Raw genomic sequence first — 14,504 nt, 5'->3', positions numbered from 1 at the left:
ACCTTCTTGTACTTTTGCTGCAGTCTTGACATGGGTGCTTGTTTTTTAATTTATTTGAATTAATTTATTTGAATTTATTAACAAAATCATATTTGCCGCTAGTACCATTACACTGTCTGTATTTTTTGGATGAATAAATAAATATCTTTGTTGTCATTGCACAAGTACAACGGAATTGGATACCATCCTATCAGTGCAAAACAGCAAAAAATGATAAAATTACAAAAACATATAAATATGAAGGTTTATAAAAGGGATTCTAAAAGTGGAAAAGCAAAACAAACATCATACTACACAACGTTATTTTTCACATTCTGCAGGTATTCATTGCCTAATTTGTTCCCTTTAAGGTTTCGCAGTCATTTAGTGTAGTCACGGCCTTTTGATAAAAATTACTTTTTAATCTGTGTTCATGTTTTATTGTCTTGAAGCATCCACCCGAGGGGAGCAGTTGAAACAGAGTGGCCTGGGTGGGATGGATCTTTAGTTTCGCTCTGGGCCTTTTTCAGGCAGTAAGAAATGTAAAGACCTTCCAAGGATGGGAGAGAGCATCGAATGAGCTACTAGGCAGTGGTAACGACTCTCTGGAGTGATTTCCTCGCTTGTGCTGTGCAGCTGGCAAACCACACACAGATGCAATAAGTCACTATGCTCTCTATAGAGCAACAGTAGAAGGACATGAGCAGTTTATGGGTTAAATGTTCTTCCTGAGGACCCTCAAGAATTAAAGTCTCTGCTGTGCCTTTGTTGCCAGCTCTGTGGTGCTGCTGCTCCAGTTCAGGTCCTCCTGTATGTGCACACCCAGGAACCAGAAGTTCAAGCTCTTCTCCACACAATCCCCACCAATGCAAAGCCACAGATTTTAATTTTTTTTCCTCTTAAAGTCGATGATCAGCTCTATGGTTTTGGTGGTGCTGAGAACCAGATTGTTGTCTCTGCATCACCCAGACAAAAGCATTAAAGCATACAAAATTAATAAGTCATTAAAAAAAGCCCATGTATTTGTTAAATAAAAGTGCCTGGACTTCCAAATTATAACATAAGATGAGTTGGCATTTATTTTAGGAATAAATAAACCCAAAACGGGCAGCACAGTGATAGCACTGCTGCTTCACAGTAAGGAGACTTGGGTTCGCTTGCCCGGGTCTTCCCTGTGTGGAGTTTGCATGTTCTCCCCGTGTCTGCGTGGGTTTCCTCCGGGTGCTCTGGTTTCCTCCCACAGTCCAAAGACATGCCCTTAGGTACATTGGCAATCCTAAATTGTCCCCAGTGTGTACTTGGTGTGTGAGTGTGTGTGTGTGCCCTGCGGTGGGCTGGCGCCATGCCCGGGGGTTTGTTCCTGACTTGCGCCCTGTGTTGGCAGGGATTGGCTCCAGCAGACCCCCGTGACCCTGTGTTAGGATATAGTGTGTTAGACACTGACTGACTGACTAAACCCAAAACATAGAATTTGTCAGTGCAGGTATTTTTGATGACAAAAGTTGCTCACTTTGGATTAAGTATTACTTTTTAAAATTATGCATAAAATGATGATGTATTCCTGAAAATAAAACATAAAAAGTCATTTTAAAATTGAGAATAATTTGTTGCAGACTTTTTTCCATAATTTAATTATAGTAGCAACTTTGTTATCCTCTGGATTCATCACTGGAGCCTTTCTATTAGCAGCTAACCACATTTAACACAAGTGGAAATGCAAGTGTATTTTCTCACCACATACAACAATTGAATCAGCAGAAAACACAATGGCATCATGCGGGTAAGTAAATGCAGTCAGGTAAGCCATGGGAGGACCGGTAGTCAGCCGCGACACCTGTGCAGCTTTAAAAAGTGAGCAAAATGGTGGCAGCGGCACATGTAAAGTCAGTCTACCATCACCTTTGTGAGCCTGTCATGTCTTTGCTGTCATACTAAAATACCTTTATTTCACTTTTTTTGTTGAGTCATTGCGAACAGAACCATTCCCGTTCTAACTACAGGTTGGTGCTACAGTATGCGGTGCAAGTGGACACTTGAGACAAATTTTAAATGCTGGTGTGAATGTCTTCCAGTGTAATTCCAGCCAAAACTTGCAGCAAAATACTTAAACTGCTCAAAATTAAGGTACAATGGTGGTGCCAAGCACGTCTTTTTAAAGAGAACTGCTTCATTAATATTCACAATGTGTTACATAAGCATGCAATGACTGTCATTTTTCTCAAAGACCCCCTTTAATGTTTGTTTCATAGATTTAATTAATTTAGAGAGGCCACTCCAAAGTCTAAGTGCAGTAGCGCTGAAGGATTTGTCACCCATTGATGGTCAGGGGTCTGTTCCAGAAAGCAAGATTCATGTGAGACCCAGTTAAAGTTAAAATCCAATAATACTAATCAATCATTACTTGAATGCCGTGGCCTGTCTAAGTATTGTTGCTTCCCTTCATGGCCACAATTTACCCATCTTCTAATGGCTACTTCCACCATGATAATTCACCATGACACAAAGCAAAAGTCATCTTCAATTGGTTTCATGAGTGTGACAATGAGTTCAGCCCCCAGGTTGAGATCCACTATTCTGTTGGATTCAGATCCAGCATCTGGGAAGGCCACTGAAGAACACTGAACTCATTGTTAGACAGTCAGGCCAATGCAATCAAGAGAAGGTGAAGCGGTTAGGGAGCAAAAGGAATGGCGGTCCAGGGGAAGATCAGAATTGTAGAGTCGCAGAGCAAGGGTTGATCGGTGGCAGGACGAGTGAGCTGGGCTCAGCGTGTGTCCCAGTGGATGGTGAAAGAGGTGAGTAGGATGGAAGCCAGTTAGTGGACTATATGTGATTTTATCCTTGGGTTTAACTGGATTCTAACTTCCTTACTATAAGTACTATTGATTTTATGGGAGTTATGGAAGATGAAGGTACTGCACTTTTTGGACACTGCTTTGTTAATTTTGAATAAATGCACTTTGAGTTACCATAGCCTTTCTGTCAGCTCAGACCAGTCTGGCCATTCTCCTCTGCCCCCTCTCATCAACAAGGCATTTCATTCTACAGAACCACCGTTCACTGGATGTTTTTTACTTTTGTTATCATTCTGAATAAACTCAAGAGACTGTTGTGTGTGAAAGTCTCAGGAGACCAACAGTTACAGAAATAATCAAACCAGTCCATTTCGCATCAACAATCATGCCACGGATGAAATCACAGAGATAGATAGATAGATAGATACTTTATTAATCCCAATGAGATCACATTTGTCCTCATTTCGGTGTTTGATGTGAACATTAACTGAAGCTCCTGACCTCTATCTGCATGATTTTATGCATTGAGCTGCTGCCCCTTGATTGGCTGAATAAATAATTGCATTGACAAGCAGGTGTGCTGGTGTTCCTAATAATTTGGTCTTTAAGTGTATATAGCTAATACAGTTAGTAGAAGGATGCAAAAGTGCAGTAGGTCTTCTCTATTAATGAGCAGAACAGGGTCATTACCAATGCCTGCCAAATGTCCTTGTTTCACTCAAGCAGAGACAGAGTTGTGCCAGAAAAAATGGGCAGTAGAGGTTTCTGTGGAGAGAAAATGATGCAGCAGACCTAGTGGAGACAAGGCTATGGCACAGCATTCTGGTGTGGACAGCGGCATCTGGTCGGGCAGGGCTTGGGTGCATTCCAACAACTGTCTATAACAGAGCCACAGGCAGCAACTAATACAAGAGGAAGTGAGAGCGAGGGTCAAGGAGCAACCAGAAAGTCTAGCGGTAGGAATGTGGCAGCAAGACGTGTGGATTATATAGGAATGGGTTATGGGCTGTATGATTTCCAGGTCATGTGAAAGGTAGAAAAGAAACCAATGAGTAGGGTGAGAATCCATAACAATAAAGAACCACCCGCACCATACAGGGCAAGATTAAATTGACCAGTTAACGTGAAAGGCAGAAAAGAAACCAATGAGTAGGGTGAGAATCCATAACAATAAAGAACCACCCCCACCATACAGGGCAAGATTAAATTGACCAGTTAACCTACCTTATACACACCTTTGAGATGTGGGAGGATAGGCAGAGCCCCTGAAGACAACCAGCATGGACACAAGAACAGTGTGCAGTCTGTAAAGTGGCATTGACTGAGCCATAATTCATACACAATCTTCTGAAGCTGTGAAGGAATGGTGCCGCTAGGACAATGCTAGTGTAATGAAATTCAGCATTTCCACTACACATATTTCTCTGTGCCTATCAGTGGGAGACAAAAATGAAATTGAACAAGCATGCAGAACATGTAACTACAGGTAATATAATGGTAATAATGGTTCACAATACCATAAAAAGGTACTTTGGATTCAAAACTGTACATGTGCTCTAACACTGGGAAGATCATATTAAAAGTATAATATTCCCTTTGTTATGCCATTACAATTTATATTTATATAACATTCTGAACTTCAGAATATGCAAATGCACTACAAAACACAAAACATTGCTTGGTATAGTGGGTAAAAGAAAAAAGCTGAAAAATGCTATACAAAAAAATAACACTATACCAAAATATTGCACATAAACAAACCACTGTAAAATTACAGTTGTTGCATAAAAGAGAAGTCCAGCTGGTCCACAATGGTGGGGTGATGATGTCTGAGCTATCAGAGCTGGTCCAAGGCTGGAATTAAATTGCAATGACATGGCCTCTCCTATCTGTTGTGAGGTCAGAGAACACTAGTTAAAGTCAGTAGACATGACAGACATAATTATGACAACCACTTATATTTATTTAGGTAGCTGATTCTATAGTCAGGATTCACAACGGTGCATATATTTCCATAATTCTACAACTAGACTGCCAGGTTGACTGTCTGAAATTATATAGTGAGGCAATTATGGAGGTTCAAATCCCTGCTCATTCATCTCACTACCCAACTTATTTACTGGCACATACAGTAATGTATAATACTTAAGTCATCATCTTTTCTTCCTGTTCCAAAAGCATGTCCCCTTCTGACTTATCCATTTTGTTTAAAAATGGCATTATGGGTGCCATCCTTTCCTAGCACAGTCAGTTGTCTTGATAGTATCCCTGAGTGCCCTCACTTACCAGTATATGGAAGACTCTCAATACGTTGCAAACTCATATTCTTCATACTTTAAAATAAGCACAGTATGTCTTGGAGCCTGCTTCTCTTCTCATTAAATAACATTTCCTTAAATGTCCATCCATCCATCCATTTTCCAACCCGCTGAATCCGAACACAGGGTCACGGGGGTCTGCTGGAGCCAATCCCAGCCAACACAGGGCACAAGGCAGGAACCAATCCCTGGGCAGGGTGCCAGCCCACCGTAGGACACTCCTTAAATGTCTCATTTCCATAAATGATCCTCAGTGAGTTCAGAAGTCAGATCTCTTCAGACCACTAAAGTGCTGTTTTGTTGGACCTCCTCTGCTTTATGATCCCATGGCCTCTGCATGTTTTTGAGTTCCTCAACTTCCAGATGAATGAATGACTCCCCCTCAACCCCACTTCTTTTTGCCTGCTGTCACCTCAGAAAGGAGCCAATGATCTTCAATGTATCTCGGAGTCTCATCCCCTTTTACAACAGGGGTTTTCAAGTTCATCCCAAGACCCTCCTGTGGCTGCAGGTTTTTACTCAAACCAGTTTCTCCTTTCAGTTAGACTCATAAATTCATAAAGCAAGTAGTTACTTTCCAGTTTCTTTGTTTTCCTGAGTCAATCCTAAACAAATACAAACTGGTAATGCTAAATCATTACTGGATAAAGCAAGAATTTATGTGTGTTAGGCAGGGATGAAATAATTCATTTTATCTTGCTGTTAAATGTTTTGTTATTTTTTTAAGGTTCAGGTTAATTAAGTTACAGTTTTCTGTATTGTCCACAACTGGATAACAGTGTTGAGTGCCATTTGCACCTCTATCTGCCCTGCTCAACATTAACTATAAGTATCTTGTATATAAACGTCTCTGCGTGGAAGTGTGTGTGTCACTCACTTAGCTGCTAATACAGAAGAGAAGCGAGCGCATTGGCAAAACGGTATCCCTTTTACTTTTCCTCCTGCTCGTTAATACAGAATCCAGGGGAGGACAATGGCAAAACAAAACCTCTGAAGTAAGACAAAGTTGTTTAGCTGCTAATACACAAGTGATGTGAGCACATCAGTAAATTGAATCCTCCTAGGAGGGAGATGCCCAGAGTAGTTCCTTTCAATTACCTGACATCTCTATTTCAATTCTTTTTCTGACAATTTCAATAGTCTCTGGGACCCCGGGCTTTTTACAGCACGGGCTTACACAGCTAGTTCATATAATTATTAGAGCAATCAAGCCATAAAAAGTGAGTTTGAACCAAAATTAACAAAATGGAGGCAAGCATTTAAAGATATGGAAAAAATCAATCTTACAATGGATTCAGAAAATATTCTGGCCCCTTTACTTTGTGCACACTTTATTGTGTTGTAGATTTAATTTTAAATGGACAAATTTAGTATTTTTACCTGCACTCAATAACCCATAATAACAAAGTGAAAACATGTTTTCAGAAAGGTTTACAAATTTATTAAAAATTAAAAACAAATATCTCCATCATTTAAGTATTTAGACCCTTTGCTGTGGTACTCCAATTGATTTGTTGTGGACTCTACGCTATTGAGTTCCCATCAGTGTTCAGAAGCCATTAGGAAGGCTAACAGAATGTCAGGTTATATAGCGCCTTGATGTGTGGAGTACAAGTCCAAGGAGGTTCTGCTCAAGCTTTATAACACACTGGCAAGGCCTCATCTGGATTCCTGTGTGCTGTTTACATAACAGCATCCAGAGAAGAATGATTAGGCTGATTCCAGAACTACAGGGGATGAGTTATGAGGAAAGATTAAAAGAGTTGAGCCTTTTCAGTTTAAGCAAAAGAAAATTAACAGGAGACATGACTGATGTGTTTAAAATTATGAAGGGAATTAGTCTAGTGGATCAAGACTGTTACTTTAAAATGAGTTCATCAAGCACATGGGGACACAGCTGGAAACTTGTTAAGGGTGAATTTCACAAACATTAGGAAGTTTTTCTTTAAACAGACAACCATAGACACGTGGCATAAGTTACCAAGTAGTATGGTAGACAGTAGGACTTTTGTGACTTTCAAAACTAGGTTTCATGTTATTTTGGAAGAAATAAGTGTATAGGATTGGTAAGCTTTGTTGGTTTGAATGGCCTGTTCTTGTGTAGATTGTTGTAATGTTCTAAGTTCAGCAAATAGCTCCCAGTGTGTCTTTGAAGTTCCTCACCTCGCTCAACCACTTATTCATACCGAAACTAGTAACCTCATTTTTCAACTCTGTCCCTAGCCTTTCATGTGATGTGGCATTGCTTGACCTGTCAAACGCTGAAGTTGAACACACAGCTGTTGTTGCTCCTCTTACTATACTGCTTGGAATTTGTGAAGGTTCAGACAAATGAACAACAGTCACATTAAACTCTTTTTAAATTAGTGAAGTAAAAAAAGATCCCAGAATGTCTTATTTTTTTAGTTACAGAGGTTTGGTTAATTGCCTTCCAGGACAATGGAAATGAAATCTCAGTGTACTCAAGAGAGCAGCGTTATAAAGGCAGATGATGCCTTATGAGGTGGCCTCAAGTTATCCATTGAATCTAAAGGTACAGAGGTCACTATGGCTGAGTGACAGCCAAAGGCTTCTCCATACCAACTGTATAACATTCTTAAGTAAGATTCCTTTCCAGAAGCCTATGTGTCAGCAGGAAGATATTAAAGAGGCTGCTGTACAAACCTCTAACCCTCAGCTTTAGTCTAAGGGAAACGTCCTGACTAATAGTGATTTCATCATAAACGATTTCTCAATGAGAGGTCACTTCCTTTCTATAATTGATATTGTGACATTTAACCCCCTTTTTTGTTTCTATATGGAGTTTGCTACTACTCAGGAAATAAAAAGTACAAGGGTAAATCAAAAAGTAAAGGCAATTAGAAAATTATGAGGTAATCACAATAGATAGAATCTGACACAGTATGACACATTTGCAATGGCTTATGGGCACAGCACAGAAGTTTTCCATTAATCTAGATGAAACCATGGTCAAATGAACATGGAATATCCGCTGAGACTGTACCATTGTTGAAAAACGTGTCATAGTGAGATTTCTTTGGGCAGAGAGAATGAAACCTGTTGAAATTAGCTGAAGGATGTTGGCTTGAGCAGATCAATAAGCAGTAAGCAGATGCACAAACGTTACAGTACCCTAAGTCATCATGCAGTATAGCGTGTGCAGATCCATAGATAATATCCAAATGTGCAGTAACAGTGGACAAAATAATCTCTGATGAAGGTATTCACCATGTTGATGTGGACTTACATGTGCAATGTTGATGATTGACCACATCAAGCTTTGTTGGTGGACTCTTCCTCACACTCTGTGTCAAGATGACTTGGCAGGAAGATGTATTTTATACACAGGCCAGGCCTTTGAACCAATTTGAAGACAAAAGAAGCCACATCAAAGTTTCAGAGCCACAACAATATCCTTGAGCAGCCCATTGTTTCACTTAGGAGTATTTTGAGCTACTTACTCTACTCTGAATGAAACATGATCCAAATATATAAACATGGTGGAGAAAACAGTATGGTCTACAATGAAATTCTCAATATTTAAATCTTGGACACAGACTTCTTCCTATTGGAACCATGATATATGTACATAGTCTGTTGTGACAAGAAATGCCAAACGACATGATAAAGGTTTGGGGCAGGCTCCCGTATATTGTATCCTGGATGCTAAAATTGAAATAATTGAACAGAGATGTTCACAAGACTGAGTCCAAAACAGAACTGATCAAAGACATGACATTAAAGGCCCGGTCAGGAAGTGATGTCATCTTTAGGATGGGAACTGTAAGTGATGTTGTCGGGACCGGAAGTGACGTCATTTCTAGGGCCGGACCTGGAAGTGATGTCATCGAGGGTGCCGGAACCTGGTGGAATTTACTGGGAACGGACTGCAAGTAACTGAGAAAGACAGTCAGCACACTCCGCCGCCCCCTGGTCGGAAGTGGTATTGCAATTACTCAGGCCCTTTAGCTGCCTCCTACTCGCACATGTGTGACACTGTTTATATACTAGCTACACTAACTGTCAAAGGACAGTAATAGAAAAATTGTAAAAATGTTTGATATCTCTTGCCTTATGTGTACCCTTAGCATTCATCCTACATCTTTCTTCAATATCTTTGTGTGTCTCAACCTGTGTTGGCCGGCACTTCCTCTCTTGATTGTGTTCCTGTAAAGCCTGCTTCTCAGACTCTGCTTTTTGACTGCCACCAATGGTAGACAGGTCCCCATTATATACTGTCAAAACATCGTTTGTATTCCTGAGAATACTTTCAGTGCTTGTAGGCAATTCCCAGCATTACTCCTATACCTTTTCTTGCCTGGCACTTCCTGTAATGACCACATTTGACTGAGCAACCACAGTGAAACCAGCCTACCAGCTTTGGCTCCATAGAACTTTGTTGCAGGCTTTACTTCTGCTGACTCTTACATGTATTTGTTCTAAAACTCACTTTTCCTCTTCCTGACAGTTCTAGAGTCCATCTAAAAGGTAAACACCTAAAAGAGCAGAGGGGAGCAAAGAAATCACCACTGTGATTTAAATAACAGAAATAGTAAACTTTCATTGACACGTAATTAATCTTTCTCTGAACACACCAATTCCTCTATTTACTAAAGCTTTCCATCCTCCATATTGTATTGTGTAACAAAACTTATGAACATCTCCCCTTAAGTTCAGCTTCGATTAAAGACGTCTCTCCTTCTCCTGCCCGAGTGACTATATTCCATGATGTTAAACACTGTTCCCAAAATCCTAATTATCAACAAACCTAATTCAAATTTGTTCAGTGAATATCCCATAAGCGTCACCTGATGGGTCTTGAACCCAAACTTCTGTTACTTTTGCACATTGGGCGTCCCAGGACATGGTTTGTTTCTGCACTTCTGTTTACTCCTTTTGGACCTTTGTATCTTTCTCCTTGTCTTCTTTCCTGTCTGTTGATATTCCACTATTACCTGAAACACTAATTCTTTTACATTTGTTTCCCTTGCACCTACTAATTCTTTTATATCTGTTTCCCTTGCACCTCACCTCTTACCGGAAGAACCTTATTTGTTTAGGCAGTCCTGTTGCTAAGCATATTCTTTCTTCATTGTGGAAATTCTTTGAGAATATCACTAGTCTCGTTGAAGCCAGATGTATAATATATACGGTACATCTGGAGACAACCATGAGTGAATTTTGCTTAAAATGGAGGGGGATTATTAGATGGCTCACTGAGTGTGACATTTCTAAACCAATTCAACGCCTCATGAAGCTGGTGCTTAAAGTAGGGGAGGTGATTTTGAACTGCAAAGATCAGCTATCTCTTGTTAACATGGTCCAACAGACAGCAAGCTTCAGTTAATGATGAACCGTTTACAGTCAAAACGTCTCCTAAAAACCCTATTAGAAATATAAATATGTGTCACATGTGCAGAAAGCACATTGCAAGTTTTAAAAATACACATATCCGGTTGTAAAACAATATACTGTACATATAACCTAATGCAAGGGAAAATTATACATTGGCATTCGATGGCATCAATGGACGTAATATAAACGTGAACGATATGTTGTGGCAGGTGCTGTGTGTGGTCTCTGTTCTTCAAAGTTACGGTGATAGTGTAGGAGTCGAAGTATGCTTGAAAGAATGGGCAGGTATATTCCTGAAAACATAAGCTGCAAAATATGCATTTGAAGTGAACGGTGTGTCACGCTTCATTGAAAGGACTATCATTAACGGTGCTGACAATGAACAGCCACAGGAGATGAACATTTCAATACTCAAAACACCAGAATCCACAAATCTGCCAAATAACACCAATAGATGTACAGGCAAGGCTGCACAATATCCACCTTCTGATTGCATGTCTAAACGAACAACTGAAGAAATTTAAAATTACTGTCTAATCGGAAATGCAAACATGCCAAGATAAAATAGCTGCAGTGTTTTAACACGATGTGTGTCCATAGTCCACAATGCTTATTTACACACTGTTGTTGTGTCAAATAGTGATACAATAGTCAAAATGACAGAAAGATAGCGTAGCAGACAGAGGCAGTTCTCAAACATGTGGTGCCCAGTAGCTATGGTGGTCTGTGCATGTGTGTCTGTCTTCACTGTCACAGCACTCAATACAACATGCAAATTGATTACTGAGCTCCTAAATATATAATAGCAAATTTAGCTCTTTATTTTCAGTGTTAAGTCTTTTGTTCAGTATCTTTCACTTGACGTATCTGGCAAAAATGACAGCAGATTGGAGACACACACCCCCACACACGCTGAGTGCAGAAATTTTTCTTTCTATGTACATGTACCCAAAATGGTGAATTTCAAGGGGAGGCTGGTTACATGAGTACCAGAATGAACAAAAGGCTGAATATGGCGCAACAAGTCACGAAAATGCAAAGGTGACAAGCAGAAAAATATCACACTTGCCCTTCCTTTACTGCTTTTGGTCAATTGGTCTGACACTCGGCAGCAGGTACACCTCTTATTCCATCAGCAGAGTCTCACATCTTCTGCTGCAGCATTATTAGTTTTGCGACACTGACAAACGCTGTCACTTATTGTCTAGGAGAATAATTAACATGTCGATTGAATGGGTCATAACAAGTATAAGTGTGCTTTGGTCAATCACCGCATGTGAGCTGGCTACACACAGGAAGCACAGTATAAACCAGGTTTTATGCTCATTAATGCTACTGTTGATTCAGTGGTCAGAGATGAGTGGGAGTACGGGGTGTTTTGAGGGTATGGTTTCTGTTACAAATGTTGTGTGCAATTTTGTTTACTATTTTTGAAATTTTCAATAAATAATTGATCACAATCCCCCTCCCCCTCTGTGCTTATTCCAATTTTATGGTTGTGGAGAATCTGAACTTATCCTTGGTAATTTTAAACACAAGGCAGGAATCAACACGAGATGGCCCATTACTGTTGCCTAATGAGCAAGCAGGTAACTTGCACACCTTTGCACTGCAGGAATAGATTGTGGAATTTGCACATTTTTCTTGGATTCACATTTTATGTTTCTTCAGGTGTTCCCAAAGAGATAGACTGGATCAGGATTCAAACGTAGTCTTTTAGGGCTGAAAGGCAACAAATTGAACTGCTAGATAACCATGTGTAAAGAACATTAAATAATTTACATATAAGGCAATTACTAATTTCACAGCAACATACCTCTGGGAAAGTTCTCTGTTAAGCACCTGTGACAAAAAAGGAATCAGCGTGACCTATAATGGCAGTCAGATACACAAATATAAAAAGACTTTAATAGTGTATGGCAAGCAACGTCATAAGACACTACATAGGTAAAACACAGAAAAAGCATGTCAATGCATCTACATTTAAACCACTTTCAGGTTCCATGACTTAATTGGGATTACACAATTAGCCAGTGGAAGGGACTGAATTGACAGTTCCGGACTTTGCAGTCTAACACCTCACTCACTAGAATAGGTGTGGGAGTAAGGGAAACGAAATCCTTCAGTGTGATATGGATTAACATGATTTGCATGCCAATTTCAACCTTGAAGATTGACAATGTGCATCACTTTCTACCTCCTATTACGGTAGCTCCACCTTATACTTCACAGTGTTGTGCTGAGAATAAGAATCAGTACCATCTTAGGCACAAGACATGAGATCCGTATGAGTGAGACCCTAATATACACAAGCAGAATGATGCACAGCCAATAAATGCGTTCATTATTAGTGAATTTAAAGAACAGTACTGTATATAAAAATAGAGCTGCACCGTTGCTGAAAACAATTTCCTTGCTACTTGGCCACACTGCCTAATGTAATATTAGGCTTGTTTAAAAACAAATATTTTACAGATCAAGAAAATATTTAACATACTCAAGTGAATAAAGGCCCAAGTGGATAGCAGGAAAAGTGCAAAACTTACACTGACAAAGCCAGGGCCCGAATACAATTTTGTATTTAAATTGTTCATAATGTGCTTGACAAAGCTAGCACAACTGTAAACTATTTATTAAAAACACACTTCAAACTTGATAAGAGAAATTGCAATGCTAGATAAAATGATACTTTAAATAAATTGCATTGTACCTTATTTTGTGCATTTAAAAAAAAAGTGTTCACTGGGACAGCAGGACCCATTTTATTTGAACAACTAAAACACAACCATTACTACAAATACATTGAAGGACTAAATAATTACAAAAAATATTTCACTAACAAATCAAGTCAATAATTACTCTGTTAATAGTACTAGGGTATTGTACCATGTTAGCCATTATGGATGGATGTAAAGTCAAGCAAAAGGACACCTTTTATTGGCTAACTTAAAAAATTACAATATGCAAGCTTGAAGAAGGGGCCTGAGTGGCCTCGAAAGCTTGCATATTGTAATCTTTTTAGTTAGCCAATAAAAGGTGTCCTTTTGCTTGACTTTTCACTCTGTTAATTATGAAATTTGCTGGATTGAAATCCAGTACCTGCTGTAAATTCCACCTGCAGACATAAAAAAATGGGAAGTGTTCAGTATTATTTTTTATTTTTAAGCATATTGCATATACAGTATTCCTTCTCTCCAACATTACCCTGAAGCCATATGTGGCGGTTTGCCGGCTTCCTATACCGGCCCTCACCCCCAGGCCGCCAGGAGGAACTCTCCCAACAACATGGACGTGCCCCGAGTTCCAGCAGGGCCTCATGGGCTATGTAGTTTTTATACACAGCCCTGCTGGATACCTTGAGGACCACTAGGGGTCGCTGTTGGGAGGCCCGTGGACTCCTATATGCCCTATAACCTGGAAGTGTGTCATAATCCCGGGACAGGAAGAAACGACGTGCTTCTGGGATGAAGATAAGGACTGTTTACCCTGACCCGGAAGGAATAACGAACTGTGTACTATTGGGCAGGAACACCTCCGGGTCAGGGTGTATAAAAGACTCTGGGAAAGCCCAGTACACTGAGCTGAGCTGGGAGGTAGGGTGGCTAAGTGTCTGGGAGAAGGAGGAGAGAGTATTGTGATTAGTTATTGTTTATATGAGTAGTGTGGAGTGGAGGATGCTTGGTGCACTGTACTATTATAAAATAAAGAAGTCTTGGACTTTTACCTGGTGTTTTGAGTGGTACCTGAGGGTTCAAGAGGTGGACACAAACCTCAACTGTTACACATAACAAATTCATATGTTTGCAATTTGAGGGAGGCTGACAGTTGAATTAATTTCTCTTTTGCAGTGATGTGCTACTACTAATCCAATGCCCTTCTCACAAAGAAGATTTAAGCAACTTTAAACAATTTAAGATGACACTTTATCTTTTTCTGAGCCCCACCCAACTTTGGATGCCTCTTTTTAAACATAATGTAAATACATTAAAATATTTGAATTAATTAATGCTCACGGACACCACAGTGCCAGTAAAACAAGAATGCTTCCCTAGAGATG

Source organism: Erpetoichthys calabaricus, chromosome 12 (genome assembly GCF_900747795.2).
Source record: "Erpetoichthys calabaricus chromosome 12, fErpCal1.3, whole genome shotgun sequence".
Lineage (NCBI taxonomy): Eukaryota > Metazoa > Chordata > Cladistia > Polypteriformes > Polypteridae > Erpetoichthys > Erpetoichthys calabaricus.
The sequence above is the reverse complement of the archived record's forward strand: the minus strand, read 5'-3'. Positions refer to the sequence as shown.